The sequence below is a fragment of the Falco naumanni genome, chromosome 10 (genome assembly GCF_017639655.2).
Source record: "Falco naumanni isolate bFalNau1 chromosome 10, bFalNau1.pat, whole genome shotgun sequence".
NCBI classification, from domain to species: Eukaryota; Metazoa; Chordata; class Aves; order Falconiformes; family Falconidae; genus Falco; species Falco naumanni.
In genome coordinates this window covers 21,074,614-21,089,792 of record NC_054063.1, presented here as the reverse complement: position 1 = coordinate 21,089,792, position 15,179 = coordinate 21,074,614, and the positions used below count along the sequence as shown (strand labels likewise).

Here is a 15,179-nt window from a genome sequence, read left to right as displayed (position 1 = left end):
GTTGACAGTAGAAATTACATCCTGAGCTTATGTTTTACACTGTGCTCTGTCAAAACTCACCGCAGCCCAGTGATCAGGACAAATTGAATAGCATCCCGTCCATGTCAATATTTATTTCATTTTACAAATGCATGCTGATGCAGGGGAAAGCAGGCAAGGGAAGGGGAAAACACAGGCAGGCCACAGCACACAAAGATAGCACTGCCCAATACATTACAGTCCTACACCTACAAACCACACTGTTGCCCAACACAACTGCAGTCCCAGAGTCAGAGCAGTAGTGCCCCAGGAGCCCAAGGAGGGGTGATCCCAACCAAAGGCCAGGTAAGCATCCTGGCAGCTCCTGCAGTGCTCCCTGTGCCCACAGCTCCGTTGGAAAGACTGCCACACCAGTACTATTCTTCTGAGACAAGTCTTTAAAACCAGCAAGAAAACGCAGAGCTCCCCCATCACCTACAACAGATGCAACAGAGCAGAAGGAAAGCCCTCCCTCCTCGACCCCAGCTTGCTCCCTGAGCTAACATAGGCTTGGATGCGTTGCTTTGGCTCCTTAGCATCTCCTGGCAGAGTTGCATGAACTGCCTGCACAAGCATCAAACCACTCCATCTGTTTGGAGTAGCCACAAGAATGCTATAAAAGCTGCTGAGTAAAGCACAGCTTGTGCTACCCGTGGGAATGCAGAGCCACAGAACAAATAACAAGCACAAGACAGGAGCTCCCTAAAACTTGAGCTTTTCCCTGCTTTTCCATGGCATACCCAGGCCCCAAAGGACACAAGGAAATGAAGGCTGCAGCAGGAAGGTTGCTGGTCAGAGACAATAGCTGAGTCCTGACCCCTATGGCCCTGGGCATGGCCCTCATTGCTATCTGTAGAATGAGTTCAGACTGGGAGTATCAGTCACTCAGCTCCAGCCCCCTTACCCAACAAAGACAAGGAAGGAGCGGACAGCAGCACAGCAGGGATGGTCTCCAGGGTGGCGTGGGGGCTAGCAGTTGCTTCCAGCACTTGCATGCAGAAGCCCAACCTGACAGCTGAAAACTGGGAGCTTGTGGACTCCCATGCTGCTGGACAGTTGTTCCTCACACTGTGCTCTCCACTGGGTTCCCAAGGGCAGGGCATGCAATGACAGGGGGAGCTGGGGAGGAGCTGTGGCATGCCTGCATCCCAAGGTCTGCCTTGTTGGTCTAGAACTGGTATCATTCACCACAGACATGAGGAAGCCGCATTGGTCCAGCACTGTTCTGTCAGCTTTGGCACTAAGCATATCTACTACACAGGAAGGACAGAGAGAATAGCACTGAAAGATGCAAGAGGCAGGTCTGAGATATATGTAGAGCACAGACACAGCTTTGTCAGCAGTTTGCAGCACTGCTTCCAACAGGCAGTACTACAGCATCTTTGGAGATGACCCAGGACAGGGGCTGGATGGACAAAAGCTCCTGCAGCAGCCATATGTGCCTTGCTGTTGGAGCTGCAAGAAGAGCACAGCTTCATACCAGCTCCTTCCCCAAACATGCAAGTCTGTCTGGAGACTCTCTCCAAATAGCAGGGCAGATCTTCAGCACCAACCAGTCCCCTCCATTCTCTGCCCAGCACCTCCTGACCCCAGTGTGCCTTTACCTGAGAGCTCAGAGGGTGAGCACTGGCTCCAGCACTATTCACACATGCCAGCTGTGTCAGGTGCGAGGGAACAGCTGAGGCCACGTGCAAGCGCAGCAGCAGCTCTGGGGACCACGCTAGCACCAGCTCAGAGTCTGCATCCACAGGGAGCCCGCCCTGCCTCACACTTGAAAGTGTGGGTGGCACAACAGCCCAGCCTCGGACAGATCTTGCTGGGAGACGGGACAGCAAAAAGCCTGCAATTACTTCAACAGCAATTCTTCTCTAGTACTGCCTACAGTGCAGCACACAGTGTGTAACCACATCTCTCCTCCTGTTAAACAGAATTCAAATGTGCTTAATGCTCCCCTTCCCGGGAAAGGAGCAGGCTGGCTAGAGCGTCCTTCCAGTATCTGTTCTATGGAGGTGATACAAGCATGGCAAGGCTGCTACAAAGTTCTAAGTTGGTTCATAATCTCCAGGCCTAGGGCTAAAACATGAACGAACTCAGGCTCTCTGGAGCTCACTTTCTCTACTGGATATTGTAAGACAAGATGAGGCAGAGATACTTCTTTTCCTTTATGAACTTCTCAAAATTTAGAGATGAGGGAGAAGGCAATCCTGCCAGACACAAGATACTATCAACTCCAGACAAGGACACACAGTAGGCATATCACATGCAAGCATTCAGCATCCCATGTGCTGCCTCTGACAACGTACCTCATCAGTACCACACCAACCCCAACCACTGCACCATGGCCAAGCACCCACTTATATTCCCCTTGACTTCCCACAGCTCCTTCCAAGCATCCAAGCAGCATTTTACGCTTACCCCTTTGGGCTGGACAATGGAATAGGCAGGGCATCCACAGCCCCCAGTCCTACAGGGAGGGCTCTGCAGATTTAAAACACTAGGGATGAGCACCGCAACCTGACTGCTGCCGCTTCAGTTCCCTCTGCACCACTGCAGTACCACAGCCACAAGCATCTTTGGGTAGAATACATTAACACGCACTGCTAATTCTGTGAGGGACATCAGCACGTGTGAGAGCAAAGGTGTGGAATGCCCACTCATGTCAAGGCTGATCATGATCACAGCCGCTGCACTGCAAATCTCCATTCCATAGCAGATCCCACTAGTGATATGGCATTTAAGGCCCAAAGTTTGGATAAACCAAAGCTGGACAATGTGTCAGAATACCGTGGTGCCAGCTAGACAGGCTGTTGCCACTGCAAGCTCTGGAAGCCCCATAGCATCCCTCTGCTGAAATACATTCTGCAGAAGGCATAACTCTGATTCAGCATCCTTTACAGAATCTCAATGCATTTTGCCAGTCAAGTGAGAGATGGCTAGAGATAGCTATCTGGATGGCACACGGCATCACAGTGTGTACAAACGCTGGAGGTATGTGGCCAAGGGATTCAAAACTGTAGAGGCTTTTGAAAAAGGCTATTTAAATTACTTTTACTTATGTAGTGAAAGGCTTGTGTAACCAGTTACTGGATGAACGTACCCAAGTGCAGGTCCAGACTGTGCAAAGCAATGCTTGATAGCAATCTGGCTTTCAGCAAGTCTTCTGCCCCAATACAGAGCACAGAAGACAGGCAAGTAATGATAAAAGCAAGTTTTCTCAGTAATATCACCCTAGTCTCAGCTTTGAAAAATGGGCAGAAAGTCCATCATAATTAGTAAAAGTTTAGTCATGCTTGTTCTTGAAGTAAATCTCTGGGTTTCCTCTTTCTGTTTCCTTGAAATTACTCTCCCAGCTGGGGAGTTCTTCCTCTGCTTTTCTTCTCAGATAAATTTGTGCACAGTCCAGGTAAAGTTGCTCTTCCAGAGAAATTTCTACCTGCACAATGCTCAGAACTGTATGACTAAACATCCATTTTCTACCTTCTTTTTAAGTTGCTTCAAGTTTAATTATTGTCCTCTTTGATGCTGCCTTGAGAAATTCTGATAGAAGAGTGCAGCAACTGGAGCTACTCACCACCTTTTGACTTCTCATGTTCAGTCCCTTTCTGCTATCAGACACACTGGGAGGAACAGTGTTTGTTAAAGCTCTCACAAAAGCATTGTTTGGAAAAAAAGTATTTTCTAAGTTCATATTTTTTTCCTCCAAGTCTTCTTTGGTCCAAGTTTCAAAGAAATTTTAATTGCAAAGAAAATCTCAGAGTCTGCCTTGGGGAAGAGGTTTTTACAGCCATAACGGTCTCGCTCTGCAGCAATTCTTTCCCAAATATGGAATTTTCATGCCTAGTCTACGTGAATACAATACTTTTAATTCGCTTTAAAAAATAATCTCTGAGAGGAGGTGGAAGCAAGGGCATCTTCCTGTGGCCCCAAGTACATACGTGATTCCCTCTGCCCAGGCCTGGGAGAAACCACCTCCAAGCAGAGAGGGAAGAGAAGCACGGAGCTGCTTGGCACCCCACACCTGCAGGCTGGTGCACAGCTGGCTGCGTTGGGCAGGGCAAGCTGCACCAGCACATCCACACCAGTCCCCACACAAGGAGCCAGCTGACCACAGCTTTCAGGAGGCTCTGACTAACCAGGCAGAGCAACCGGCCTCCGGGACAAACTGCTGTCCCAGATGAGCGCGCAAAAGCTCTGTCTCCGAGTGCCAAAGAGGCAAGTCAGGTAAATGGAAGAAACTGCAGCCCCAGAGAGGATGGCTGTCCGTCTCCAGAGCCCAGGAGCTGCTTGACCGCAGAGACAGCAGCCACCGCTCTGCTAGGCCATTTGTGGTTTCCCCTTTCTGAATTGCACCCTCCAAGCCCTTGAGCGCAGCAGGTCCCTTCCTGCCATTCAGCACTGGGACCACAAGCGCCTGCATAGCCCATCTGTTACACATCAGCCCTGCTAGCCCCATGCCAGTCCCTCCTGCTATTTGGATGCTCCTTTTGCTCCCCTCAGGACCCTGCTTGCTGCAGTTACTCATGCAACACTCAGCACAGCTTCCGAGGAGCAGTAGCGGGTGTTTCCCTCCTGCTTCCTGGAGGGAATCACAAATCACAAATCCCCAGTCAGGTCTAGAAGCAGAAGCCTCTGACACCTGAGCAACAACACAGCACCAGCAGGCACCGGCCTCTCCATCCCTCTCTGCCGATTCAGTGCAGTGCTACAGCCTGGGTACCCAGCAGCTCAGGGCACACCCATCATCACCAGCACAACCAGACACACAGATATTAGCACAGAGCGAACATCTGCAGCGCAAACTCCTGCTGCCACCCCACCAAGCCCCACGCATCAGGAGTGCTGGCACCTGACCCAATGGAGAGAGAAGGCTGATACCAAGGGATGGATGATACAAGGGATCACAGGCAAGTCACTCTTTCCTGTGAACCTGACAAACTGCCTGATGTGCTAGCAAAAAAGCAAAACAAAGCACTTGAGCACACGGATCTGATAAGGCATGGCTAGTCTTTCCTTTGCCATGTTGTAAACTGAAAGTTGTACACTGCTAAGCACTGCACATCCTAGGACCCACCAATTGCTTCAGCAGAGACAAAAAGCAACGTATCTGTCTAACTTCTCAAAGGCTTGTGAACAGAATCATTAATAGAGGCAGAAGAATCAGAGTTCTCAACAGCTGGGGGTAGACCCAAAAAAAAACCCAAACAAAAAAGAGAAGCCCCATTGCCACAAGCCCAAATCTGGTATAAAAGCTGAAAGGGAAAAAACAAGCAATGAGTTCAGTCATGGCCTGGCAGAAAATGACAAGGGAACCCATGTATGAAGCAAAATCCATGAGACAGGAGATTAACTTAGTCAAGGCTATTGCAAGAAACTTGGACTGAGTTGAAGAACTGGATTGAGCCAGGGGACTGGCCAAACAGGAACTGAAAGTCAGTGCCAAACTGGCATTAACACCCAGGTGAAGCTGAAAGAGAGCATGTGAAGGAGAGCCTGTCTCTAGCTGGGGAGGAGGACAAGGTGACGTTGCTGCTCCTCCAGTGCCTGCCTGCAGCAACGACACTGACCCAGCCACCACACTTCCTGCATAACCTTTCCCTAGGCTTGGCACCACCAGCAGAGAAAACATCAGAGTTCCTTTGCTCCCACAGGCCAAGGGTGAGTGGTGCTGGTTATGGGGAAGATGCCTGCATCCATCGCAGCATCTCTGCCACAGCTGCTGGGGTGGACAGAGTTCCTCCTGCTCCAGAGCTCAGACAGGTAATTAATTTTAGGATCTGAATGGACAGCTGCATCTCAAAGTCATGCCCTTTACAAATGCCCTGTACAAAGTCAGAAGTTGCATTTCCAACAGCCTCACATCTTTTATGCCCCGTTACCTCATGAGGAGGCAGAAATGCTCCCATACAGCAGGGTAGAGAACCTGCACAAGCCTCCACCACCAGAGCTGATCGCCATGGCACAGCCCAAGGACGCAGGAACCAGCACCGTTCCGCTCCTTGCCTCCTGCTGCCACTTCTTTGGGCCCTGGAGGCCAGCAGAAGTGACAAGAGAGGCATGGCACGAGCACCAGACTGCCCAAAACAGGGCAAGTGGAACCAAAGCTGATAGCCTGGACAAGTGGGCACCTGGATAGGAGTTAAAGGACAGACTGAAATAAAAAAAAACCACACAACCACAAAGTGGAATTCATACACTTTGACAAACATGGAGGGAGTGGGGTTCTTTTAAGCAAATGTTTGGCAGATGCATGAATTATTTATTATTCAATATTGTGTGATTAAATGAAAAATTGAAGACGTTCACAGCTTTGTTTGCAACTTTCTACCTCTCATGAAAGTCTGCCCAAATTCCTACAGAGAATAACAAGTGGGTATTATACTGAGCCAGAAGGGTTCAAAGAAACTTCCTTCGGTTTGCTGCTCAGGGTCAGGCTCAGACTCAGTCCTCTGGTGAAATAAGTACTGTAGCAGGGACATGTTGCTTTCAGGAAGGTCTTGCTGCTACTCATTCTTCTTCCCTATACATTTTAATTCTCTTGGCTATTTTGTCCCTGGAAAAATCAGTCCACACGATAGGAGACATGTGACCCCTCTTTACAGAATGCATGAGCCCAAGGAAGTCTCTCCCTGTGGCAGCACACCATCCTTTTGAGACTAGGACCAAGTCAGCATAGGATCACCCACACTGAAGTGGGGAGGTCATGAGGGAGGACAAGGGCAGAGAAAAGCAGGACAAGACCCGGGAGAGCTGCACCACAGGTCTCATACCTGCAGCTTCAGCAGTGCTTTTTTCCGGTGTAACAGGACGACTGAGTTGTGCACAGCTCCGATTAGAAGCAGGCTCCAACTTTCTGTGGCAGGAACCTTATGCCGACAGCAGCCTGAAGAGGCAAGTGGCTTCCTCAGCACCTCAGGACAAGGTCTGCAGCAATAAACAGCTGTCAGAAAGGCAGAAGAATGTGATTAATTAGTTATTAATAAATGCCAGTTTCAGCCTGATCTTTCACACTTAAGAAAACTGTTACAATGATTTTCTTATTTTCAGAGGAGCTCATTAAATAAGAATTAGAAACAAGATAGTATAACAGATAAGAAAATTATTTCTGCAGCTATATCCTGCCGAAATCCACTGCTCTGCACCTGTACTCCTCAGCCACCCAGGCTACCAGGAGCATCCACACAGCAGGTAAAGCACCATGCCAGCACCTCACTGCCAAATGCCCTGTTATCACCACCAGCCACCACCACCCCAGCAATACTGTCCTGCCTAAACACAGGGTTTTCTGGCATGTGGGAGAAGAGGCTCCAGCCTCAAACCTTCCTGCTCTCCAGAAATTCCTAAGCAAACACACTGTGGAGAAAGGAAGGAATAGCACAAAAATTTGGGAACCTGAAGCTGAACGCTGCACAGCCTCAATCCTCAAGCAGGAAGCAAATATGCTTTGCTAAGATGCAGCATTGCTCAGAGAAAATAAAATCCACCACAGTTGGCAGAAATCCCGGGTAGCTGAGTCACCTACACATTCTGGTAGCACATTTTGGCCAAGTCTATTTGAAAGTCTGCATCTTCTTGCACAGCAAAAAGTGAACCACTGCACACCCCTCAGGGCTGCCCCAGACAATCAGAGCCCTGCTAGGTCCCTCAGGCTGCACTTTGAGCAGAAACAGGCCAGTAAGGAGCAGGTATTCTTGAGAAAAGGCACCAGAGCTTCACAGACCCAAAAGGGTCTCTGGATGGTCACCAGGTAAAGATTCGTTCGAAGCAAAGCCCACCTGCCCCTCATAAAGCACAATGAGGAGGAATTTGACCCTCTTGCTGGGCCAGGGCCCTACGTGCTGGAGCAGATGGGTCAGGTCTCTAAGCGAGCAATCCTCACAGCACACCGTTCACCAGCAACCTGTAGATAAAGGCTTTCTCCAGCCTGTAACAGGTTAAAAGATTAAACCCCCTTGTAGGCAACCTGCAGACAACTGCAATAGGCTAAATTTTGTATCTGATCGTTAATGACAGATGCATTATTTATTTGGAATTATTTACTTCATTCTACTAATTCTATCACCATTGATAGCTTCTGATGATGCACAGCACTTTGAATCGTGTCCCAGGAGTCAGACCCTGTCCAGAGCAACACAAACCACAACGGTCGGCACCACAGCACAGTGACTGCCCCAGTACAAACAGGCAGCTCTTGCCGAAAGCTGCTCACTGTCTTGCAGATACCATGAGGTCATGTGTATTCTGGATGGCCAACATTCCGCACTCCTCCCGTGCATTGCCAGGTATCCAGAGGGTGCTGGTGAATCCAACTATCATCCCCCAAGGGCTTGCTTGGCTGACTCAGAGGGAAGTGGCTCGGCGCTCTCTTGTTCCTCCTGCCCCAAGCCCTTCTAGTGCTCACACCCCAGCCTCCCCGCTGCAGGAGGTAAATGTCACGAGTTTGGGCCAAATTCATCAGTGCTGGCCCAGCACCCATGGCCCCACCAAGCCATGCCCACTGACACTACCAGGGCAAACAGCCCGGATAAGAGAATCTGCATGGAACTGGCCTCCCCCCAGAGCAGAGAGGCCCTTCTCCCTCTCCTTGCCACAGCCCTGAACATTTCACCACTGCTCCTCCCCACACACACCAAGGGCAGAGCTGCCCTGATAACACAGCCACGCAAGCAAGCCCCAAGCAACAGACAGAAGAGGCCAGCATTCCCTTTGCCTGAAGGGACCAGTCCCTCAGGAACCACCCCAGTGAGGACGGGAACCCCTGGAGAGAAGGATGGGGAAGCTGTCTCCCCCAGGGCTTTGCTTGCAGCACAGCTACACATGGCTGCACTACGGAAAAAAACTTCACTTGAATGCAAAACCAGAAGCTTTTAGCATCCTGTCTGGTAGAATCAAATTTTTATATCCTTCCATGCCCAGTAAATCCTGTTCACAAAGAACAAGAAAAAAGGAAGTAAAAGCCTTAATAAATGCTGGAAGAGCAGGGAGCCCACACCAACTCCCAGCCCTGTGTAGCTCCTGGATAATCTAAGCAATAGTTTATTTTTCTCTCCAGTATCATTTTCCCAGCTTGATCTCTACTGTCGCAGTATGATGGTTTCACCCCATTAGCCTTGCTTAAAAAAGTGATCCCAGGACTGTGAGTGTTATTGCCCACATAAATCAGGAGGCTTTGAATACTGAGCACCTTTAAATAAACAGCTGATGGAAGTGAAGTTCCGGGATCATTATTAATAGCTTTTCATTTCTGTGTCCGCTGTGCTGTGACATTCTTTCCCAGCAGAAAGCCTCCGCTTCCTATCCCCAGTACATCTGATCCCATGAGTCCTCCAGTCAGAATGAATGACTGTACCTTTGTGTTAATTGCATAGCCCGTTCCACAAACTGCATACTAATATTCACTAGCAAGAGGAGAAGAGTTTGTAGACCAGGAGCAATGGGGCAGTTCGAGGAGAGGCAGGCCAGCCCTCGCCCTGTGCACAGAGGTGAGGAGTGCTGGTCGTCTCACCTCCCCTTAAGGAAAGGCAGATCCTGGCTCTTCCAGCACACACCGGTAAAGGCTACAACAGGGCCCTGCCGCATTTCTGTTCTGTCTGCCCAGGGAGCGTGCCCTGTACCGGCTAGACACAGGCCTTCCCTGTCCTGCCAGCTCCATCGAACTGCTCGCCCCCCACCCCACCCCCGCAAGCACAATGCCTGCCACTCTCTGCACTGCAAACAGCTCCTGTCCCAGGGACACGGACCCTTGGAGAGGCAGCCACCACAGACCAGCCCTGTTAGTACTTACAGGTGCTGTTCAAAGACTTCACCTGACCAGATCGGGTTTATTTTTCGCTAGCGTGCCTTGTCCAGGGAGGAATCACTCTCCTCCTCCACCTTGGCTATCAGGGTCTCTCCTGAGAGCTGCAGGCATGTGTGTAGCAGCCCTGAGCAGATGAGAGCTCTAAATGCCATGGGCAGATCTAAGGGCAGCAACAGCTAACACTGGCAAACCACCCATTCCCCTCATGCAGGGTGATGAGCCTGGGATGGGACTAGACACCTCATCGAGAGGGATCCTGGCCACCAGCTCTGGGAGCCCCCTGCTTTGCTGTCTGCTGCCAGCACGGACAGGCAGGCACTCCCAGTCTGTATTCCCAAAATCTTCACGCCTAGGACCCAAAGGGAGTTGCCAATGCTGCTGCTGTGTCAGCAAATGACATCAACCCCCAGTTCTGTGGCTCAGGAGACACAAAGCTTCTTGTAAAGGGTGTTCAGGCTCTCTGAGACACCTTGCCCAAAGAGAGGAGGAGATGGTCCAGCTGGCAGCCAGTCCCAATACAGCTACTAACATTAATACAAGCAAAAAGGCTCCACAGCGGCCAGCAGTGCCCAGGGTGGGCTTTCCAGCCTCCCTGCTCCTGCCCTTTACTGCAAAGACACAAGAACTGAGGGTCCTGCAGCTACACCCAACCCCCGGTTTCATTTTACTGTTCTTGAGCTACGACACCACATATGGGTCATGCTGCTCAAAGAGAACACACAGGGTAAGCAAGTATGTCGAAATGGTCTTTGCTGTGTATAAATCAAAAGGGCTGCAGACAGCAGCAAACTCCAGGAACAGGTGATGGCTTCCACTTTTACTGCCTGCTGCTCGCTTTTTCCCAAATCCAGTTCTCAGCAAGAAGATTCAGGATACAAGCATCGACACAGGCAAAACAAAAGGTTCTCCTCTGAGAGCGCCAAATTGGAAGCAACCATCAGAAAACTGTGGAGTATGGCTAAACAAAGCTGAGAGAGACCACTACAGAGAGGATACACATTTCTTGGAGGACTTTAAGAGGAAAAAATTAAAGTCTTAAATCTGTCTCCTGATTTCAGAGCCCTTCCTTAGCTAGAGTCTGAATCACTGATATCATGATAGAGTAGCACTGCAGAGCCATGTCCTTATGGCAAATCAACGAGAACACCCTAGGTTTCTGCATATGATTCTGCAAGCTAGATATGGTACTGCCTTCCCTCTGCAAGAAACTCCGACCACTTTGTCAGGTAAAATAAAATATCTCGATGCCTCCTCCGCCCCCTCCTGCATTGTATTTGCAGTATGGGGACAGGCACCCAGCAGCCACATAGGACCTCCAAGCAAGGGAGATACAGTGGGCACCACAAATGCAAAACAAGACAGCCTCAGTGTGTCACTAGAAACGCTGCTTTCCAACCACCAGACTTCAGCATCCCATTGAAGCATCAGCTCTCAGCAGAGGCCAAATGTGCAAATTGCAGTTGAAAAGGAGAACATTTCTGAAAGCTTGAAGCACGTGAGCACAGCAGACTAGAACAGAATCCACAAGTAGCTTCGCTTTAATATCACTACCAAACCAGTGGCACAATGAGGAAGGAACAGACTAGGAGCTCTGGGAACAACCACTCTGCTCAGCACAAGTGATAAAGGGAGACTAATTGGCCAAATCCTCAATCAGGTGTAAAGGTTCAGGGCTTTGGTGTACAACTCCATCAAACAAGATGGGCATGTTCACGCTGACATTCCAGGATGGACACAAGGCACACTGTGGGGTTTTGTACAGGTCACATTTCACAGACAAACCCCTTTGCTTCTGCCACTCCTGGCAATAGTGAGACTGAGAATCTTCTCTCTCCGGCACACAAGCTTTGAAGGGTCTTTCCTGACGTATCTGCACAAAGTAGGGACCTTGGAGCCTTGTATGTAGGTTCTACTGTTATTATCAAAAGAAATAAAGAGGGATATGGCGAAGTAAGAGACAGCAAAGCAGCCCAGGGAACAAAGGGAGAAAGAGAGCAAGCTTACAGTAGCAACAGGGAGGACAGAAAAGCAAATGGACAAAGTGCATGTGAAAGAATAGAGCCAAGGAGAGATATGCATACACGTGAGCAAGCAGGAACGTGCTGGAACACGTGAGTATGCATGCATACAGGAGGGGGCATGGAAACCCACATGGGCAGGTGCAGTAATTTGCAGCTCCAAGTCCTTCAGACCCACTGCATGTTTGCAGCCTTGCTCTGCTTCAGCAAGGGGCTTCCCCTAGAAAGCCCCAGCGCACATGCAGAACTCCTGTGACCTAATTCTCTCCATCCAGCACACAGCCCAACAGCCACTCAGCACTGGTGACAGTGAAAGATCTTCACAACCAAAACAAATGGCAAGAAGCTGGCTCTGAGTACTCTCATCAGGAGTGGCCACCCCTTCCCCAATGCTTGAGAGGAGAAGAACTGGCAGCACACACACACACTCCCATGTTCCCACATGCAAACATGGCTTGCTTTGTCATCCTCACACCTCGTTCATCTGCATCCTGCTCTCTCTGCCACTACGCTGCAGACCCTTGCTGTCTCTCCCCTTATTCCCTAGGCTGTTCTGCTTCCTCTTCCCTCTTGATGCTCCCCTCTTGCTCATTTGATGACAATCACATTAGAATTCACATACATGGCCCCAAAGTCCCTTGTGTGTGCCCAAGCAGGTCCATCCAGAGCCCACCACCCCTAACCAAGCAGCCAGATGCAGAAGTGCTGAAATCCTGAATTGCACATGCACCCTTACTCCAGCCATGCTGTGCTATTCCCCTGGGTGTTGCCAGACCAGTCTCCAGGCTCCCACCACTTCTGACACCACAGGAGGTAAATATTGGACTGGCTGTCAACTGGGAGCCCTGCTGCAATGCAAACACACACACTCTTTTGTGTCCTGTCCTCCAAATAACCACCTTTCTCAGGCTGCTGGGCTGGCAGCAGCCTCAGGCAGAGTCTGGGCATCCAAAGCCAAGCAGTCTCCAGCCAAAAAGCCATTCTCCCCCATGCTGGGCTCGGAGCTGTACACATCTCTTGCCACTCACCACTCCCATCAGACCTCACAGTGAACCGACATCAAAACTCACACCTGAACATGCAGTCACTGTGCACTGTGTCATGATTCAAAATCAGAGTAACAACACACAGCTGCCCTGAGCAGGGCTGATAGCAAACTTTTGAGAGGTTCAGGACTGAGCCAGACACAAGCACTGCATCTGTGCACTCCTCAGCCCACGGTGGGGTGCACCGAAAGCATTAGCTCATGAGACAGCTTCTCCTCATCTTAGTGCAGAGGCACAGACAGATCTTACACACAATACCATATAAAACATATAAACTTATCAAACGCTTGACGCACCAGCTAGAAAAGGAGAAAGAAAAATTGTCATTGCTATTTCTAAATATACTTGGGAGGCACCAGATAGCACAGTGATGGACTAGATATAAAAAAGATAGAGATGAATCTCAGTACCAGCCTTTGATTGCTCACAAGGGAAACGCACGTGCTGCCTTGTGGAAGCCAGGGCCAGACATTGTGTCCTACCTCTGCCTAAGCCCAGCTCAGCTGTGGTTTAAAGAAAAGGCCTTCCAGCCTGGTGCTTCATGGTCCCTCCCTCTCATTTCTACTTCACAGCAGCTTTTCACAACCAGGACGGCGCTTGGTGTATGCAACAGACTCAGCTGCAGGATGTTCTGGGACAGCCTAAGGTTTGGAAAAGGCCTCCCTAGAAGCACCAAACCTGACTGGTGTCTGTACCCAGGAGCTGAAGGGAGATACTCAGCAGCAGCCACAGCCACAGAGCAGTCACAGGTCAGATCCTGTCCTGCCAGCTCCACCACTGTGGTGGACTGAGGCTAATTTACACCAGATGAGCTACCAACTCACTGCACACATGCAGCCCTGCTCCATGAGGCTTGCTTTCCAGCACTCAGTTATCTCTCCAGCTTCTCACAACAGAAAAAACACATGCTTGGCAGCATCACAGGCAGTGGCATGCCTTTAAGTGTGCCTTTGCCATCAGATCAACAGGACAGAGGCCACATCTCTCACTGCACTGCCCAGGTCTAACAAGGGTCCTTTTGCAAAGGGCACCAGGCACCCCAAAGGGGCATGCAATAAAAGGTGTTTAACAGTCCCTGTACTGAGTCTGGCTGGGACGGAGTTAATTTGCTTCATGGCAGCTTAGACAGTGCCGTGTTTTAGATTTGTGACCAAAACAATGCTGATAACACTAATGTTTTAGCTGTTGCCAAACAGTGTTTGCACAGTATCAAGGCTTTCTTTTTTCCACTATGCCATGCCCCAGTAACTGAATTGGGGGTGCACAAGAGGTTGGGAGGGGACACAACCAGGCGGAAGACCCAAATTAACCGGAGAGATATCCCATGCCGTCTAACATCGTGCTCAGCAATAAAAAGGGACAGGAGGGAGCTCAAGGAGGTCAGACACCTTTTGCTCAGAACTGGCTGGGCATCAATCTACCCAAGGAATGCACTGTGTGTTTGCCATTGTACCCCTTGTGTTTTCTTTCTGTCCTCTTCCACTTCTTCACATATGAAAACATTTTTATCTTGACCCCAAGTTTTCTTGCTTTTACTCTTCCTTTCCTCTTCCCCGCCCCACTTGGGAGAGAGGGAGTAAGCAAGCAGCTGTGTGGTACTCAGCTGCTTACCAGGGTTAACCCACGGCAGTCCCCAAACGCAGGGCAGCACTGCTGCCAGCCGCACTCCTGCTGCGCAGGGGAAGGCAGGCTGACCCTGTCCCCATGCATTCCCCAGGAGGCACCAGCCACAGCACAGTGAGAAGCTGCTGCTCTCCTAGCGCAACCCAACGCTTCAAGCCTCTCAGTCCTGTGATGTGAGCTCACAGCTCCTGTCCTGGAGCAGCCCAGCACCACCAGCTCACCTGGCTGCCGTCACCTCCCAGTGAACCATGCCTCCCCGCCCCCCACAACTACCAAAGCACTTCTGCACCCTAGGTGCAAAACCAATTCAAGCCTGAACTGATGGTTCCAGCATCCTTCCCAGCCAAACATGAGCCTCCCCTTTGCACAAAAATGTAAACAGCTTTTTCAGACAAAAATCCATAAACGCTCACCTGTGGTTGCTACTCCAGCTGGGGGGAAGGTTCAGTACTTGCATTTCACTTCATGCCTCAATTGCTTTGTGGTACCAAGGAAAGGAGCAGCACCGTCTGCCAGCACAACAGTCAGTCCTCTGGGCAGGACTAACGATGTCAGACTACACAACCACAGCTCCTGCTCACAAGCTCTGCCTTAGCTAATCCATTACCAAGTCCTAGGCAAGGCAGAGCAAGGCCACGTCTACATCTGCAGGGTGAGCCACAGTCCCTGGTCTCCCAT

At 50.2% G+C, this 15,179-nt stretch overlaps 1 protein-coding gene across 2 annotated transcripts in view; it reads right to left on the bottom strand.

The window, feature by feature from the left end:
* The window catches only part of CDH22 (cadherin 22), an 86,029-nt gene that overhangs the window by 62,643 nt on the left and 8,207 nt on the right, over positions 1 to 15,179 (bottom strand). For both annotated transcript variants that reach the window (XM_040609299.1, XM_040609300.1), the window contains exon 2: positions 6,786 to 6,955. The gene's annotated coding sequence lies outside the window, so the exon portion shown is untranslated. The remainder of the gene's footprint in view (positions 1 to 6,785; positions 6,956 to 15,179) is intronic.